We start from the raw sequence: 17,949 nt of genomic DNA on the forward strand, positions 1-17,949 counted from the left end.
TGTTTAATCTGTAGCTTCCCCAAAGCACCTTGTATTAATATTGAGGGGAGAGTGACTTACAAGCTGAATAAATTGTCACCAAGAGCATGGGGGTTTAGTGGTGAATATACTAACTGTGGGGAATCCAGAAACCAAGGACAGGTCCTGGTGTGACTGCTGACTATTGAAGTCACTTGCTGTCTCTGAGCTTCCACATCCTCTAAGAATAATAGGAGCTAATACGTACTGAACACTTCTTAAATCCCAGGTACTATTAGCATTTTGTGTACATCTCATTTAATCCTCACATTCTGCTGTGGGATGGGACTGTAATCCTCTCCATTTTGCAGCTGAGGAAGTCAAGGACCACAGAAGTTAAATAGTTTACCCAAGTGCATATGGTCAGTAATGACAGCTTGGATTCCAATCCTGATAGACAGACTCCCTTACCGATAACATTACAATACGTCCTAAAGTGAGGGGAAAGGACTAGAGGATCGTGAGGGTCCGTAGAGCCCTACCAGTGTGAATGTGTGTGGGGGGGAGTGGGGGGGCAGGAGCAGAGATCTATTTCTAGGCTGGAAGTACACACCATTCCTTCACACCCCCAGAGAATCTTTTGGGAATATGTCTTCACTGCTAGGCTACAGGTAGCAGTGGAGGACTTGGTTTGGCTCCCGAGCCCCACCAGGATACTTAATCAGGGCCATTCCTTCCTGAGCATGTGGGTTAAGTAAGATCTCAGTGGTAGTGGGACCTTGGAGAAATGAAGCTGCTGGAATGTTGGCCACAGAGCAAAATGGTGCAGCAAGAAGCTGCAAGCTGCAGGCTCCCAGCTAGCTGCCTTGGAAGGGACTACAGTAAATAAGGAGCAGCCATTGAAGCTGGTGCTGGATTTCAGGACCCGAAACTGGCCAGGGTCTGTGGACCCCCCAAAATCACCAGCAGCAGCACCATCAACAACAACTGGCCAGTGCAGGCTAAGAAGCAGCCTGCGCGTGGGGAAGGGGGGCCGGAGAGGCAGTCGCTGGAAGCTGTCGTGGAGGTGAGGGCATGAGAAGGGGAAGGAAGGAACAGAGGCACCAGAGGGACATGGAACAAAGGGGGAGAGGGATTCTGGGCACACTACATGCGAGCAGCGCAGGAGGAGGCGAAAGCGCCAGGTTGAACGAGAGGGAGAGAAGAAAGCGGCTAAGAGCTACCAAGAAGAGGAGGAAGTGGGAGATGCGCTGCTTCCTGTAGAAAGCACGATGACTGAAGACAAAGCTGGGTGGGGACCAGTCCCTGGGCTGCAGGCGCCGCTGCTACACACGCACCGCGCACAGCGGCGGCGCTCCGTGGCAGCTTCTACTACTGCTGGGCTGGGCTGGGCTGGGCTGCGCTGCGCTGCGCGGGGCTGGGCGGGCTGCGCTGGGCGGGCTGCGCGGGCTGGGCGGGCTGCGCTGGGCGGGCTGCGCTGGGGCTCGCCTGCACACTTCGGCTCCCACACAGGACACCAGCCAGTCTCTGACCCGCCGCGGGCGCCAAGGTAAAGGGGACGCTTTTCAGCTTGCTCCTTTTTCAGTAAGAAAATGACCACCGCCTGCGGTTTTCAGGGCAGATTGCTAAGGGAAGAGAGGGACTTTGCTTCAGAATTGGGGGAAAGGATTAGGATGGGTTCTTTTAGAAGGGTTTTGGAGAATGACCAAATTTGTGGCATGTTTGCCTTAAAAAAATCATCATTAGCGCCTAGCTTTGGTCATTCGTCAGGAAAGCATGCTACATGCAAGGAGCCGTTTGCATAGTTCTCTTGGAAGAAAAGCAGGCATCAGTTGAAATCAACTGGGGCTCTGAAGCTGTGGGCTCATCATCTGATCGTTGCAGTCCCCTCATTTTAAGGGTGTAAGTGGCGGAAAATGTTGGTTGCATTGTCTTTCTTACATATTTCACTGAGGTGTCTTTTGTTTTGCAGTATAATGACTGTGATTGAGCTTTTTTTTTTCTTTCTTTTTTCTTTCTTTTTTTTGGTTAAATCCTTTTGTACTCAGAATTTGCCAACAAAGACTGGAATTGCGTATGTGAGGGGCAGTATTTACCGTTTAAAAAAAGGTGTCTTCCTCCCTCTGCTCTGTGCCGCTGCTTTTAGGATAGCCTCAGAAACAGCTACCATTTGCGGGTGGGTCTCCTTCTAAAGTTGCATCCTTTCTCAAAGGAGCGTGGCGGGTTTAACTTGTCCAGAATCAGATATGTATCGATTTGATGTTTATATGAATTTTATTCATCTGTAGGTCAAGATGCATATTAACCTCAGTGAGGGACAAAATGTGAAAGTGGAGCTGGCTTATTTCCTTACCTGTATACCCCGTAACCAGAGCCAGATAGTAAAATCAGAATGCGATTTTTGTTCTTTGATTATCTTGAGCAATGGATCCTGTTAATGAGAGTCCATGACCATGACTTGTTCAAATTTATGAATGATATGTAAAAGTCCAATAAATAGGTCCAACAGACTGAAAATGACATTGTGAGATTTCTTTGGCAGGATGTGTAGGAGAAAGAGTTTAAGACCCTAGTGAAGCATGATTTAAGAAATTGAGCTTTGTCTCCAACGGAAAGTGTGGGTGAGCAATAAATGGTCATTGATAAAAGGTTTTTTCTTGGATTTTTAGAATGAAAGGAGATAAATTTTCAAAGGAAAGAAAGAATTGCTTATAGTGGAGTAAAAATAGTAAAAAGGTCATATTTAGACACTCAAATTCTTAAAATATAGGTTTTTAAACACTAAATATGCCATTGAGAATGTATATGCTTCCTCCTTCATCACCATTCTCAGTTATGAAGAGCTGTAAGGTCTGTTTTTTTTAATGCCATCTTTCTGAAATTGATTTGGCGTCTCAAAATTTGTGGTGTAGCAGTACATTTTCAGAGATAAGAATCTTTAGGTACTAAAGAAAAAAATGTCTACTTTTCTGAGGTTACTTATTAAATTAAACTTGTACTGTGTCTAAGGGGCAAAATATTGCTGGTGTTGAAACCATGGAGTTTCCCTGTGGACTCATTGAATTTAATCAAACCTGTAGGCAAGATAAGTCATTCCATGTATTTCACAGTTGCACTTCCCATTTCCCTCCTAAAGTAAAAAATATGTAAAGATAATCTTCCACAGAGGAGATGGAGGGTAGATCTTGGATCTAGAATGCCCCTAATCGGAGTTCCATGATCAAGCTGCGGGTCATTAAATGAAGTAGAAAGTTGGGAATCTGGGCTGTATGAGGATGGGGCTCACCCCTTGGTACTTACTCATCTACAGGCTGTGGATTCACTAGATCATGCCAACACCCTGCTTTGTTTGGGGATGTGTAGACAATCTGCGTTATTCTTCCCTGTGTGTTTCACAAACGAGTAAGAAAATGAAACCTTGGCCCTTAGGCGCAGGAGAGTCGAGGGCCCCCTGTTCTCTTTCACAAAACAGCTGAGAGCTGCCTATTTTCTGCACTGCCCAAAACATTTCCTTAATTGTTCAATTCCATCTTGAAGCACAACATTAGTGAGTAACAGCTGATCAGTAACTGTGATGGTAGAAGGTTTAGGAAAAGATAAAAAAGCTCCAGTGCTATAAAATGAGACTCCACTTGTTCTGGCCATATGGAATATTGAAAGACCTAATGCTTTTGCGCAGAGTATTCAGGGGCTTTTGAGGGAGTCGACCTACACTGAAATTTTAATCGTATGTTTTTTTTCTGCCATATGGCCAATGGCTGAGTGGAAACATGACTCCATTATTTCATGGCCAGCCCTGGGCCTCATATGGTGGGCACATAGTGAATGTATTAGGCTGACTGACTTGTTTAGCCCACTTCAGAAGGCAGGTCTAACTTTTAAGTATAAAAGCTGTATCGTCAAAGCAGAAAGCCAGTTCAAAAAGACAACTGTGGGTAGAATAAAAGAACACTGTGGAGTGAAAAGAACATGGGCTTTGAGAGTCAGGCAGATCTGTCTTTGAATCCTACCTCTGGTTTTTACTATTTGCCCCAGTACATTAATGTATAAACCTTAGTTTCTTCGTTGTAAAGAGGAGTTAATAGTACATAATCAAGGTTTTTTTTTTGTGTGTGTGTGTGTGTGTGTGTGTGTGTGTGTGTGTTTTGGTTTTGCTTTTGTGTGTGACTATGTGAGTGCCTGGTCCGTAGTAGGTACTCAGATGTCCGTTTTCCTTCCCTGGGGGCATAAGGAAAAGTTAGCATATTCTCCACCTTTGCCACTACCTCCAAGGTTCCAGGAGATTTTTTTTTTTAATTGGAGTAAAATATGTATAACATAACATTTCCCATTTAAACTATTTTTAAATCTTCTGTGGCATGAAGTATATTGACATTGTTGTGTAACCATTACTACTTATCCATCTGCAGATCTTTTTCATTTTCTCAAACTGGAACTATTCCCACAAAACAATAACTCCCCATTTCCTCCTCCCCTCCCCTAGCAACCCCCATTCTACTTTCTGTCTCCGAGTGTGACTACTCTAGGTACCTCATACATGTGGAATCCTACAGTATCTTTCTGGGCCTGGCTTCATTCACTTACCATAATGTCTTCAGAGTTCATCCATGTTGTAGCAGGTGTCAGGATTTCCTTCTTTTTTTAGGCTGGATAATATTCCATTGTGTGTATATACCACAATTTATTCATTCATCTGTTGGACACTGGGGTTGCTTCCACATTTTAGTTATTATAAATAATGCTGCTATGATCATGGGTGTACAATTATCTGTTTGAGTCCCTGCCTTCACTCTTTTTGGGTACCCAGAATTGAATTGCCCAATCAAATTGTAATTCTATTTAATTTTTTGGGAAATGACCATACTGTTTTCCACAGTAGCTGTACCATTTTACAATCCCATAGCAGTGCACTGGAGTTCCAATTTCTCCTCATCCTCACCAACACTTGTTATTTCTTAGGGATTTTTGTTTGTTTGCTCTTGATAGTAGCCATATTATTGGGTATGAATTGGTATTTCTTTGTATTTGCCATTTGCATTTCCCTAAGCATTAGTGATGTTGAACATCTTTTCATGGGTCTATTGGCCATTTGTATATCTTCTTTAGAGAAATGTTTGCTCAAATCCTTTGCTCATTTTTTAATTGGATTGTTTTCAAGGAGACATTTTTAAATGGTGAGATCTCCTAACATAATGTGTCCTAAAGATCCTGATTATAATATTTGTATTTAATCTCCTGCATATACCGGTATTATCCCTGCCCAAGTAAAATACTTCTCTCAGAAGTAACTTCTAAAATCAAAAGGAGAAAGTAAGAAAATCTGCATAGCTCCTGATAATTGGTGATTATCAAGAACCTGATCGTGAAATCCAAACTCTTATTGTAGACAGTCACACTCGTGACCCTGCTGGTCACATGTGGACCAGGCTACTACAAAGGAGGCACTAGGGGACTGTTGTTTCCACATCTTTCTAGTTTCCTCTCATTAGCTGGATGAGAAAGAATGCCCAATAGTTGGCAGGGTCAGAAAAAGGGAAGAGCATCTAAAATACTAAAATATTTTCCAGCTCTTTATAATGGACAGGATTAACCTATGGAGAAGGGGCTATAGTAGTTAAACAACAATAGATTTCTGAGAGAGGTTTCTACTAACGAAATGTGATTCTAATCTGAATTTCACTTTTGAAAATAGAGAATACTTCTGGGTTTCATTTCCTACTACACATTTCACCCCTGATTCTGAAACTGGTGAGGCAGTGTGTGGACAAGGCTGAGGGGAGTTGGGCAGGAAGATGAAGGAGGACTCTGTTAAGAGCAATGATATCTGAGATTTATGGTGTGGGTATGGAGGTTGACCTTGAATGATTTGAAGAGCTGCTGAATGATCGTATGTGAAAATCTTATAACGCACTATTTGTCTGTGTTGATTGGTTGAATAATGAACCCCACTTTGTTTAATTTGCAAATCTGTTTATTCTACAATTACTGGGAGGATCCATGACTGGCTTTACTAGATCCAGGTAGAGAAGGGAATTACAGAGCTGTGTTAAGACCTAGTCCCTGGCCTGTGACCTCATAGAATTGTACAACTGAAAATGACCCGGAGATGAGCTTGGCATGTATCAAACTCTCCATGATGGATAATGGAAGAGGCCCAGAATTTAAGTTACTTTTCTAGAGTTGCACAGATGATTAATACCTTACCCCCGTTCAATCTCCATTTCACCTCCCTCCATATTAGGGCAAATGGGCAGAGAAAGTCTTTACACTTTGTCACTTTTAAAATTGTAAGACTAAATTATTTTCTTTAAAAAGAAGACTGTAATGTTTAAATTTAATATCCTATGTAAGTATGCAGTTTCTATGTTCAAATTTGTTTAAATGTGAAGATGCCACAGTGGAATTTGAGATGCAGATTTCCAGGTAAGAGCATTAGAGATATATATATGTTCCCCCCAATTCTTATGTTAAAGAAAATAAGTTGTATTTAATGGGAGTCATTGTTCAGACAATCTCTAGAAGACTTCCTTAAATATTAAAAAGAGGGAGCTCAGGGTGCCTGGGTGGCTCAGTTGGTTAAGCGACTGCCTTCGGCTCAGGTCATGATCCTGGAATCCCGGGATCGAGTCCCGCATCGGGCTACCTGCTCAGCGGGGAGTCTGCTTCTCCCTCTCCCGCTCCCCCCTCTTGTGCTCTTTCTCTCTCTCACTCTCTCTCTCAAATAAATAAAATCTTTAAAAAAAAAAAAAAAAAGAGGGAGCTCAATCTTCAACTCTAGTGATAACATGTTTCTTAGAAATGGTACCACTGTATGCCAAGGTTTGAGATAAGACAGGATCAGCTCTTTTATCTCTTGGCAAATATATGTAAATAGTCAAGCTCTTACTGGAGAGGCTCGGGAAAACCAGTCCCTTGACCCGTTCCTCCCTGTTCCTTTGGCCTTTCCTTGTCTCCCTGCCAGCCTGGTTGTCAGGGTCAGACCTTCCCACAATCCTCTCCTCAGGCACCTGGCACTCAGAGCTAATAAAGAGGGTCTAGAGCTGGGTTCTACTCCACATTCACTGCAACATCAGCAGGGCCATTGCTATTCTTTGAAAACCCTTTTCTTTCTTTCTTTCTTTTTTTATTTCATATTTTACTATCCCCTATGCATTTTCAATAAATCCATTAGACCCAAGTCCTACCTGTGTTTATTACAGGTGACCTCACTTCTGTTTATCTGAGAAGGCATATATCACAGGCTTCCTCAACCTCATTACTTACCACCTCAAAATTTCTCTCTGTCTCCATTCATTCTCTTCCCTGGTCTTCCTAGGTCAAATTAACACAGCCTTTTGTTCAAGCCAGGAGTAAACTCTCTACTTGGACTCTCCATTCCATTTCCTTTTACTTTGTAGGGGACTATGTTCTGACAATAATTCTATCTCTTTCCTATGTATTTGGTTTCTTCTCTTTATTGGCTCTTTCCTCTTTGCCTGCAGATGTGATTAGTTCACACACATAAATTTAAAATTAAACCTGCTGCCAACAAAGCTTCCCCTTGACTTTTATAACCTCTACTAACCTATTCTCCTCCTACCTGTAGGGGAAGAAAAATAGTTTTCCCACTACCCTTCTAAGTTCTCATCTGGGAACACTGTAACAAAAGGCAGATTAATAAAAGAAAACCAAACAGGTTTATTAACATATATACCTCATGTATACATGGGACATACCCAGGGAAAAGAGAGTAACTCTCAGTGGTGGCTTAGAATTCAGGCTGAAATACAAACTTCGGCTAAAGACAGAGAAGGAGGAGTGGAGGCCAGTTATGGGGAGGTGACCAGGAAAAGCATGGTAAATAAGAGTAAGATTTTTTATGCAGACTTAAGTTCATGCCTGTCTACTAACTAGGGTCTAGTGATTTAGTCATCCTTCCCTTTCAGGTAGGAGAGGGAGGTGCCCTTATAAATGGAGATTTCCTTTATAAATGTAAATTTCCCTTACACAAGTGGTAACTTCTAGTCTGTTTTCACGATTTCTCCTGTGTCTGCTGTTTCCCAAAATAACCTGCTCAAAATAATCCTTATGTCAAGGAGGCATATTTTGGGGTGGCACATTCTGCCACCCTTCATAGTTCTCTGGAGGCTCCCAACTTCCCCACCGACTCCCAAGTTCTCCCTAAATATGTTTGTTCTCAAGATTTGCATTTTCTGCCCCTTAATTTCTCCCTCTCCCTTTATCAGATCCTTTTCTATGATTTTGGTCATTGTCACCATGCAGGTCAGTTCCAAATCTGATCCTTCATCCTGACCACTCATCTGCTGTCTAAACTTGTACATCAAGCACCCTACAAACAGTCAACCCACTGAAAATGAAACTCACATGTCCAAATCTGTGCTACCATTGCCTTTCCCCACTCAACACCAGCTCCTACCTGATTCCCTGACTATTAACGACACCCCATTCTCTCAGTCCCTCACTTATGAAAACTCAATTTCGTTTTTTTTCTCAACAAACAGTCCAAGTTGTAGCCAATCCCATAGCTTTTTGCATTGTCATTGGGAACACATCTTGACACTATCCACTCTTTTCCATGTTGATAGCTGGTGTCTTAGTTCAGGCCCTCCTAATCTCCAGCTGGGCTGGTTTGTTTGTGTTCCTGCCTCTCCCTAGAATAACTTTTCTATTTCCCCTTCCACACTTCACCCCACAGTCCACAGTCTTACTTCTCTGAATAGCCAAAGTCCATTTGTTCTGTAAATGCTTCCTCTTCCATGAAGCCTTCCTCGGTTTCTTCTCTGCCCTCCCCAGTAAGAAACAATCTTTACCTCCCCTGAAATCTTTTGTTCTTTCTTCACAGCAGTTAGCACATTGTGATGTGTATAATGGCAATCTTCATTTTTTCCCCTTCGGCCAGCTCTTTGAGGACAGTGTCCACAACCAGTTCCATCTTTGTCTTCCTTATAGCATGCAAATACAGTTCTACGGGTTTTTTTTGTTTGTTTGTTTATTTGTTTTTAATTTCAGCTTTATTGTGGTATAATTGACAAGTAAAATGGTAAGACATTTAAAATGTACAATGTGACGATCTGATACACGTGTACACTGTGAAAGGATCCCCTCTATTGAGTACATTAACACATCTCTCACTTCACATATCTGTTATTTTGTGTGTTTGTGTGTGTGTGTGAACACTTAAGTTCACAAATGCAGTTTGTTTATAATTCACTTATTTAATGAACTTTCTTTCATCACTTATTTTTTGGTGCAGATTAGGCTAGATACTCTAGGAGCTCTCTAGGAGCTCCTAAACTACAGGGGAAACAGGCAAATGCTGACATAATTACAATCCAGTTGGTCAGCATGTCCACAAGTCTTAACTGCATGTCTGAATGTGCACGTGTCCTTCAAGAGGCCAGGGAGACTTGGATGAATAAAACAGGCCAGTTCTTTGTTTTCTTGGAACTCACATTCTAGTGTTGGGAGAGATCCAGTAAACACATAAACAAATGGCTTTTAGATCTGGCTGCACATTCAATATGTGCAGTACTGAGGGGTACTTTGAAAAAAATACCCAGGTTCCAACCTCAGCCCAGGCTGATTAGATCATAGCTAAGTTTGGACCCCATCAACAGAAACACATTATAATAAAAGAAAATATCAGGTAGTGAGAAGTGCTGAGATGGATGAAAATAGAAACAGGTTGAATGATGGGGATCGTGTGTATGATGGTGGTGGTGATGGGAATGTGTAGTCCCTGAAGACCTCTTTGAGGAAGTGACATTTGAATTAAGACGTGGTGAGGAGAAGGCCATGTGAGGATCTGGGGAGAGAGGGTTCCCAAGCAGGTGCAGGTGCCTTCCTGACGTAAGGATGGGGTGAAGTTCCAGAGGAAATGTGTCCTTTTCACCTATGTGTATAATAATCTATGAAATAGGTCTTTCCTCTCTAGAAAGCAGCTTTTCTATTAAACTAGGCAGACTCCAAATGCAGTACACTTGGCTGCTCGGCTGAGTACTTGGTCTGGGTTAAATTTTATTTAGATCAAATTGATTTACACAGTCAGGAAGACTGCTTTGTTTAATTATATTTTTCTACAGTACAATCAGCACTACAGGGCTTGTCTGAATTAAATGCCAATGTTATTGTTTAAAATAACCTTAGGAATTTGATATTATCTCTTAGATGAACAAAGTAGAGAAAGCAATGATTTCTGCCCTAAATTCTGTTTGGAGGAGCCAAGGAAAACCTCACAGAGGAGTCATTCAAACCACACAGAGTCAAGTGCTCGCTCATGGTTGAAAGAGCGAAGATCAACACCTTTCAGCAATCAAGTTGAGAACTAGCATTTGCTGGGCATGCTCTTTGTGCTGCTGTGTGTTGAATACTTTATGTACATTACTGTTTGCCATGAGTTTTAAAAAATCACCCTGTGATATGAGAAGAGTGTTTTTCAGTTAGGACACTTTTGGCTGCTGGTAAAGGAATACCCTACCAAAATGGCTTCAACGGTGGAATTTGCCTCAAGTCATCCTGAAGGAAAGGTAACTCCAGAGTTATTCGCCACTGGGCACTGTTCTTAGCAACCTGCGTTCTTTCCTTCCCCCTGTTCTGACATCCTCAGCAGGTTGGTGCACTCTCTGAGGCTGCTTGCCTGCCCGTGCTGAGATGGCTGCTTTCAGACTAGCAGCCGGATTTCAGTATCTAGAGGCACAGCGAAGGGACTCATTTCTTTTCATGTACCTCTTATTAGTGTGACAGAAAAGCTGTCTCCAGCTGAATTCCCCCCGCAGTTCACATGCCTTATCTGTAGAGACAAGGCAGATGGAACTGCTGTGATTGGCTCAGGTGAGAGTTTCCTCCTGAGGCCGTGGAGCAGCCCTGCCTCTCCGAAGAACACAGTCACCAGAGAAAAGGTCTGGTTCTGTTAGCAAAAAAGAAGGAGGTAATGATTATCAGGTAGCCAGCCAATGGAGTCTGACACCATTATTATTCCCAGTTTATAAGTGAAGATATCAAGGCTCAAAAAGGTTAAATAACATCGAGATCACAGAACTTGGAGTTGAACAGTGTTTCCATGCATTTCCCTTTGAAAAACACACACAATACAAACAAAGAGCTTGTTTTTGTTAATGGTGGTGATCTAGGTAGACTGGAGAAAGAATCCGGAAAGAAAATACAAAATGGCTAATGCGAGACTTAGTAAAGAATAACCTTCTAAACCTATAATCCCAGAAGAAAATACATCAGGTCCTATAAAGCAGTAAGAATGTCATTTAATTTAGACAGCATTGAATTTAGTCTTGCATTATCTCCATTGTAAAAACATATATATATATATATATATATATAAATTGAGTTTTCCTGACTGATCAGTTAAGTCAATTTGATGTAAATAAAATCCACTCTGGGCCAAGACAGGAGCTAGAGAGGCCAAGGGCTCTGTGTATGGCGTCTGTCAGACTCAAATGAAAGCTTGTTTTCTCTAGAGAGGTGCGTATTTTGTTGATTACAGCACCTGTGAAGGAAGAATGACTAATCTCTGGAATTGCTGATTATGAGTTATTTCGAAAATTGGTTTTCACTTTCCAACTCTGGAGGCAACCTGCACTTCCATTACTGTTGCCTTTTCTTCATGGTTCCTACTTTGCACAGTGGTGGTGGTGTATTTCAGAGGCTCTATATGTGAGGCGGCCCTCGTGGAAAGGGGAAATTTCAAAGTGGAATTGCTGATATTACAGTATTTTGACCGCTTGTCTCGAGGTGTGCTTTCTTTGCATCCTCATCAGAGCAGACTAAGGATTAATAGTAGGAGTACATTTTCTGTAATAGATGATAGAGTGCTTCCTACTCATATTTGCATTTTTAAACAGGAAAGTGAAGTTAATTTCTAGGCTTTGCCAACAGAGCTCTGCTTAAGAAGGGTATTTATCTGATCTGTACAGAAATGAGAAAAATTGTGAAAAAATTGTAACAGGAAAAAAAAATCTGTCATTTTAGAGTCTTTTTGGACAACTGAGCTGATCCTTTGCCATTTTTTAAAAATCTCATAAATGATAGCTGTGTTTAGGGAACATTGCTGTGGAGGGACATTAATTTCACTAAGAGAAAGAAAAAAAACCTTGCTATTGAACAGCCCCTAGATTTTCTTTTAATTAAAATAATACGAAAGTTAAGAAAAGGTGAAAATTTCTAGGTTAAAAAAATTATTTGTTTTTTACTATAAGTCTTAATCCTCAAATACTGTAGTGTAAAAAATAATTTTCTAAGGCTTACTACACAGGCAAGTATAGTAGTTAAAGAACACCAGTTTGGAATCAGAATCTCTTGAGCAAGTTACTTTCTATGCCCCAGTTTCATCTATGAGATGGGAAATAATAATGACAATACCTACCTCACAGACTTGTCAGGAGAAAATTGTATAATGTATTAAAATGTTTATTTAGCATAGTGCATGACATATAGTAACTATTTAGAAGTCTCGCTATTCAATTATTATTGTTGCCATAAAGCTGGAGTAGAGCATCTTTTATTCTATCCATTGGATTCTTACCAAATTCTAGCAGAAGTGATTGTTACGGCCCAACATGAGTCACAGGTACAAAGAACTTGGAGGAAGGAATCACCCAAGGAGGACTATTTCTCTGGGGTGGCCAGATGTCACTGTTTTGACTTAAGTGTCCCTTGCACTATTTGTCCAGTAATTTATGCGCTCAGTCATAAATATTTCCAGTTTTCCTTCTGAACTCATGATAGGCTTACTTTACACTTCTCTGTCCACTTTAGGTAAGTGTAGCCACATCTCTTGTGTTAGCCAGTGAAATGAGAGTAGAAGTGCTTTTTACCACTTCCAGGAAGAAGCTTCTTAAGAACCAGGATGTCAGGGCGCCTGGGTGGCTCAGATGGTTAAGCGTCTGCCTTCGGCTCAGGTCATGATCTCAGGGTCCTGGGATCGAGTCCCGCATCGGGTTCCCTGCTCAGTGCAGAGCCTGCTTCTCCCTCTCCCTCTCCCTCTGCCACTCCTTCTGCTTGTGCTCTTCTGTCTATCTCTCTGTCAAATAAATAAATAAAATCTTTAAAAAAAAAAAAAAAAGAACCAGGATGTCAGTGCAGTCCTTGGCAATTGGCAGTGGCAAAAGCACAGAAATGGGGGCTGCACTCTTGAGCCTGGGTCTTGGAGTAAAGACAACATAGGGATGGGTCTATCCAGTGACCTGCGATGGACATGTAGTGGGAGTGGGAAGTAAGTTTTGCTGTCCTACACCAAGATTTTGGGGTTGTTTGTTACCACACAGTATAACCTAGCCTATCCTGACAGATTCATGCTGGTTATCCCTTCAAACTCTAGAGGAAAAGTATATTATTGGTAATAGACATAAAATATGTACCTATTGGGAGACAGTAATTTCTAATGACTATTTTGTGTATGTGTGTGTGTTATATGTAAACATCAGGAGATAGAGTTTTAAGTTAAATAGATTTATAAGTTTCCATTTACATTTCTTTTAAAGTAAGGTTTATATTCAATTCATATGGAGGAAAACTGACATAGCAAAATTACCAGCCTATTTTTCTTTTTTTTTTTTTTTGAGAGTCAACCATTTTGCCTCAATCAGGACTCTGAATTCTAGGCTCAATACTTTCATTGGAAAATGGTCCCTCCCATTGAGAGCTTACTCAGAATGGTGCCTTGTGAAGCAAAGAATCTAAGATAAGATGATAAACTAAGCCACACCCATGGCCTTTGTCTCCAATAAGAAAATGGTCTTCCCTAAGCCCTATGGCACTGTTCCAGTTATAAACAATGACACTACATAGAGGATCTTAAGTAATATGTATTGAATAAATGAATGGAAGCAGTCCACAGTTTTTCCAAATGTCTGGACTCTTTCATGTTTGCATTTTAAAGATTTATTTATTTATTAGAGAGCACGTGTGCATGCGTGCCTGCAGGGGGGAGGGGCAGAGGGATAGGGAGAAAGAATCCCAGGCTGACTGCGCTGAGCAGGAGCCTGACCTGTGGCTCCAGCTTGCAACCCATGAGTTCATGACCTGAGCCGAAACCAAGAGTGGGACGCTCAACTGACTGCACCAACCAGGCGCCCCCATGTTTGCGTTTTAAAATGTCTTTATTTTGGACATTGGTTTAAAAACATCTTGGTACTAAAACTTATATTTATTCTTTCATAACACTTTACATGTGACTGACCGTGTACCCACAGATTTAGGCTATTTTATTTGATATTTTTTACTGCTGATTTTATTTCACTTGATTATTTCATTTGGGTCTCTAAAACTACATTATGAAATACCTTGATTATTTAAATTAGGGAGAGATTAATTATCTCCAGTGTACAAACTCAAATTAATTTCATTATTAACCCAAGTTTTAAATTGATTAATCTTGGAGCGGTTAAGGAACCAAGTGGGGTTTTTTTTCATCCTTAAGGAAAAGGGCATATTTGATTTGATGAATCTCTCTCCATCACAGCAGTTATGCTAATAGGAGCAAGAAATTTGCAAGAAAACTTTGAATAGCTTTTATAAACCAGCCAGAAGCCGGTGTGTCTGGGGCTTCTGGGAGAACAATCTGTGAGTCATTTTAAAAAACAAACACACTCATAATCACAGTGCATGTTGTTACCATGGTAATTAGGCCTGTCGAGTTGGCTTGCTTATGTTCTTGTCAAGAGAAGAGGGGGAGAAAAACTGAGAATTCAGAGCTTGGACTATCAGCTTCTATTTGCCTATTTCAAGAGAGGGTTTAGGGGGTTCTTGAAAACGTACTGGCCTAGTCATCCTAAGAGGGAAGTGAGGAAACTCTGGCATCCTGCCTTTGTTATTGAATATAAGTCAGCCATATTAGTGTCGGGTGTTGTGATTCACAGGAGAGAAGAGGACCATTTGGCATTCTCTCGGGGAGAAGGAGGGGAAATAGGTCCTTTATCTGATGTATAATTACATGTAAGTCTCTAGGGTCTACCTGGGGAAGTGTCTTGTGTGCAGGTGCACAGCGCTTTAATGATCTTCTAAAAGGCACCAGATACCACTGGCAAAATGTTATTGCAGATTAAGGGATCTGCATTATAAAGTGCATTATTCTAATATGGGTAGAGACTGGTTTCAGTGAGGCCATTGTTTCAGAGCTGATCCCCAAGTAGACGAGATACCTTTTCTCTATTTTACGGAGTAGATATGACTCTTTTATCTTGGACAGTCATCTTATAATACAGGCCCATGGGCCACAGAGATTAGGGAGGTTATGTGAGCTCTTACAAATCTGTCGCCATTCCAGAGGAAAGTAAAATCAAAATATGTTTGTTTGATGGACGGTCAACAGAGCGATTGGGCCAGTGGTTACAGTAGGAGTGAGTCATTATGATTCTATCTGAGGAACAAACAACACCCTTAAATTAAAGGTATGAGTTAGTGCATATAAAGCTGTTTTTTTAAGACTGTTTCTAAGTTTACTTTAAGAGGTCTAGAGATCTCGGAGTCTGAATGGTATCCTCTTAACTGGAGAATTATAATATGTTGACCAGAGTTTTATTTTATTTTTTTAGAGTATTCCTCAAGCAGATATTAAAGCAGATTTTATTTAAAGCTAAAGAACTTTTCTGTATTAAAACTATTTTTCAGAATGCTTGAAATAAAGTGCCGTGAAGCGTGATGAAAAGGTCATACAGGGGCGCCTGGGTGGCTCAGTCGTTAAGCGTCTGCCTTCGGCTCAGGTCATGATCTCAGGGTCCTGGGATCGAGCCCTGCATTGGGCTCCCTGCTCCGCAGGAAGCCTGCTTCTCTCTCTCCCATTCCCCCTGCTTGTGTTCCCTCTCTTGTTGTGTCTCTCTCTGTCAAATAAATAAATAAAATCTTTAAAAAAAAAAAAAAAGGGTCATACAAACTCAGGGAGTTGGTGTGTGATTTATGCCCTTGAGAAGATATAATAACTACTTCTTGAAACGGTAGATTTCATTTTTTCTCTCATATATGAACAGAAGGCACATGTTGCTTGAGCTCTATTCTGTGCTATCTTAATTTTCTTAAAATTACTAAACCATGCTTAAATTTTTTTTTTCTGGTAAAGTAATTCATGGTGATTATTGAAAATTTGGGGGAAAAAATGTGAAGAGATGACCCCTTCTATTAATTAGGTTGTTGGTTGAACTGCATGTAACAGAGGCTTGACTTCACAGTGGGGCGATAGAAGTTCTTTCTCTTCCACATAATAACCCAGAGGTGGGTGGTCCAGGGGTGAAAAGGTAGCCCTGCTCCACAAGATCATCGAGAGACCTAGGCTTTTTCTATCGTGTTCGTCTGTCACTCAAGCCTGTTTCTCTTGCTTTTGATCTAAAGTAGCTTGCCCTAAGGATCCCACTTATGACCAGCAGGAAGGGAGAATGTTGGAAAGGAGAGGGCATGTGTATTTTTCCTCATCATTTAAGGTTTTTATATGCATCAGTTCAAAGTTCCATCATGTAGAGTTTTTGTTTACTTAATAAATTATATTACTGATATTTAGGCTATTTCTAACACCTTGGCGATAATTCTTTGTCTACATTTTGGATTTTTTTTTTTTTTTAATAAAGTCAAGGAGTGTTATCACTAAGACAATGATTGAGAACATATTTGAGGATCTTGATGAGTAGTGCCAAACTATTTCCCTGAGAGGCTGTTAGCACCAGTAATGCGCTAGAGTGCTAGGCACCGAGCACCCTCAGACAGGCTTCTTTTGCAAGTCCCACTAATCATTGTTATCCCTAGGGTTCATTCTCTGAAAACAGGTTGTGTTTGGCCCTTGGCTTTTTTTTTTAATTTCTTTGCTGTCATTAATCATGAGATAATGCTTTCCTAATAACTTTGGCTCATTTAAAAGCATATGATCCCTTCTAGTCATCTGGGAATATAATTGGTTGGGCTGAGGCTCTAGCACACCCACCAGTCTGAAGTGTCTTTATAGACACAGATGTTCATTTGGTCCTAGGACCCACTGTGAACTTGACATCCTCTGAAGTCCCTGTGGCCCGGGCTGTCAGTGTCTGCTGCTAAACAGCCTACAGAAACATTAGATACTAAAGATGCTTTTATCATTCCTAAATTGTCCAAATCTACCCTCTGTAAGGGCTAGATACACACAAGTGGAAATCCAGCTCTGTTCATAACTCCTGGAGCAAGAATGTGTTCTGCCTCTGCCCCTTTGGTCCTGTTGGGAGCAAACCGGGTTAGGTCAGGAGGGAAAAAACTTCTTCCTAGTCATCTCATTTAATCATTTCTGTCACCAAGAACTCTGCTTCCCTTAGGTTCCCAAGCCCACTTTATGTTTCATGTTTTCTTGAAGGCCAGGGAAGTTCACAAAGAAAGGGATTCTTATTTTCACATCTGCTTCTTAAAAGAAAAAGCGTTAACAGAATGTTTGTTCTTGGCTCAGAAACGTAAACCTGTGAGACCCTCCGTGCTTAGAGCTCTTCAGCCATTACCACCAAGCCCTATTTACAGAAACACTCATTTGCTTAATTCAGCTCTTACGTATCATGTTATTTTTCCTTTTTATAAACAACAACAACAACATTCATTTTCCTCTCTGCTTTCTCAACAGCCCAGATCTGCCAGTGAGCCTCAGGCTTTGGGAACTGAAGAGGTAAGAATTAAGGAATATTTTCTCCTCCCAGGAGCTTCTTGAATCTAACCAGAACTTGAAGCAGAAAAGATTATCTTAACTGATCCTGTAGACGAATGCATTTAACATGTGATGTTTATCCATAAGAAATATGCATAGAGGCTTTAGCAAAATTAACAGGACTTCAGGATTTAAGAAAAAAGCAGTTATCCTTGAAGATAAAGTCTGATTTCTCACCCAGATTTTCCCATTTCCTTCTAAAAACCTGAGCTGGAGAGCCTTGAGGTCACAACCTGACAATGTATTCCTCTGGCACCATACAGGATTAATCGGTTGCAGCTATTGCAGAAATACCCTGTGCAAGACAGACATCATCGTAGATTAGATCAGAGAAG

At 41.0% G+C, this 17,949-nt stretch overlaps 1 protein-coding gene across 4 annotated transcripts in view; it reads left to right on the plus strand.

Moving 5' to 3' along the window:
- The first annotated feature begins 750 nt into the window (after positions 1-750).
- Positions 751-17,949, plus strand: part of GNG2 (G protein subunit gamma 2) — a 117,695-nt gene continuing 100,496 nt past the window's right edge. The window contains exons 1-2 of one of the 4 annotated variants that reach the window (XM_032405108.1): positions 751-1,024; positions 17,534-17,575. The gene's annotated coding sequence lies outside the window, so the exon portion shown is untranslated. Of the gene's footprint in view, positions 1,025-1,173; positions 1,250-1,381; positions 1,508-1,537; positions 1,861-17,533; positions 17,576-17,949 lie in introns of those variants that run through there. The other 3 variants (XM_032405109.1, XM_032405106.1, XM_032405107.1) reach the window with 3 other exon arrangements.

Source organism: Phoca vitulina, unplaced genomic scaffold (assembly GCF_004348235.1).
Source record: "Phoca vitulina isolate PV1807 unplaced genomic scaffold, GSC_HSeal_1.0 scaffold7, whole genome shotgun sequence".
In the NCBI taxonomy this organism is placed as follows: domain Eukaryota; kingdom Metazoa; phylum Chordata; class Mammalia; order Carnivora; family Phocidae; genus Phoca; species Phoca vitulina.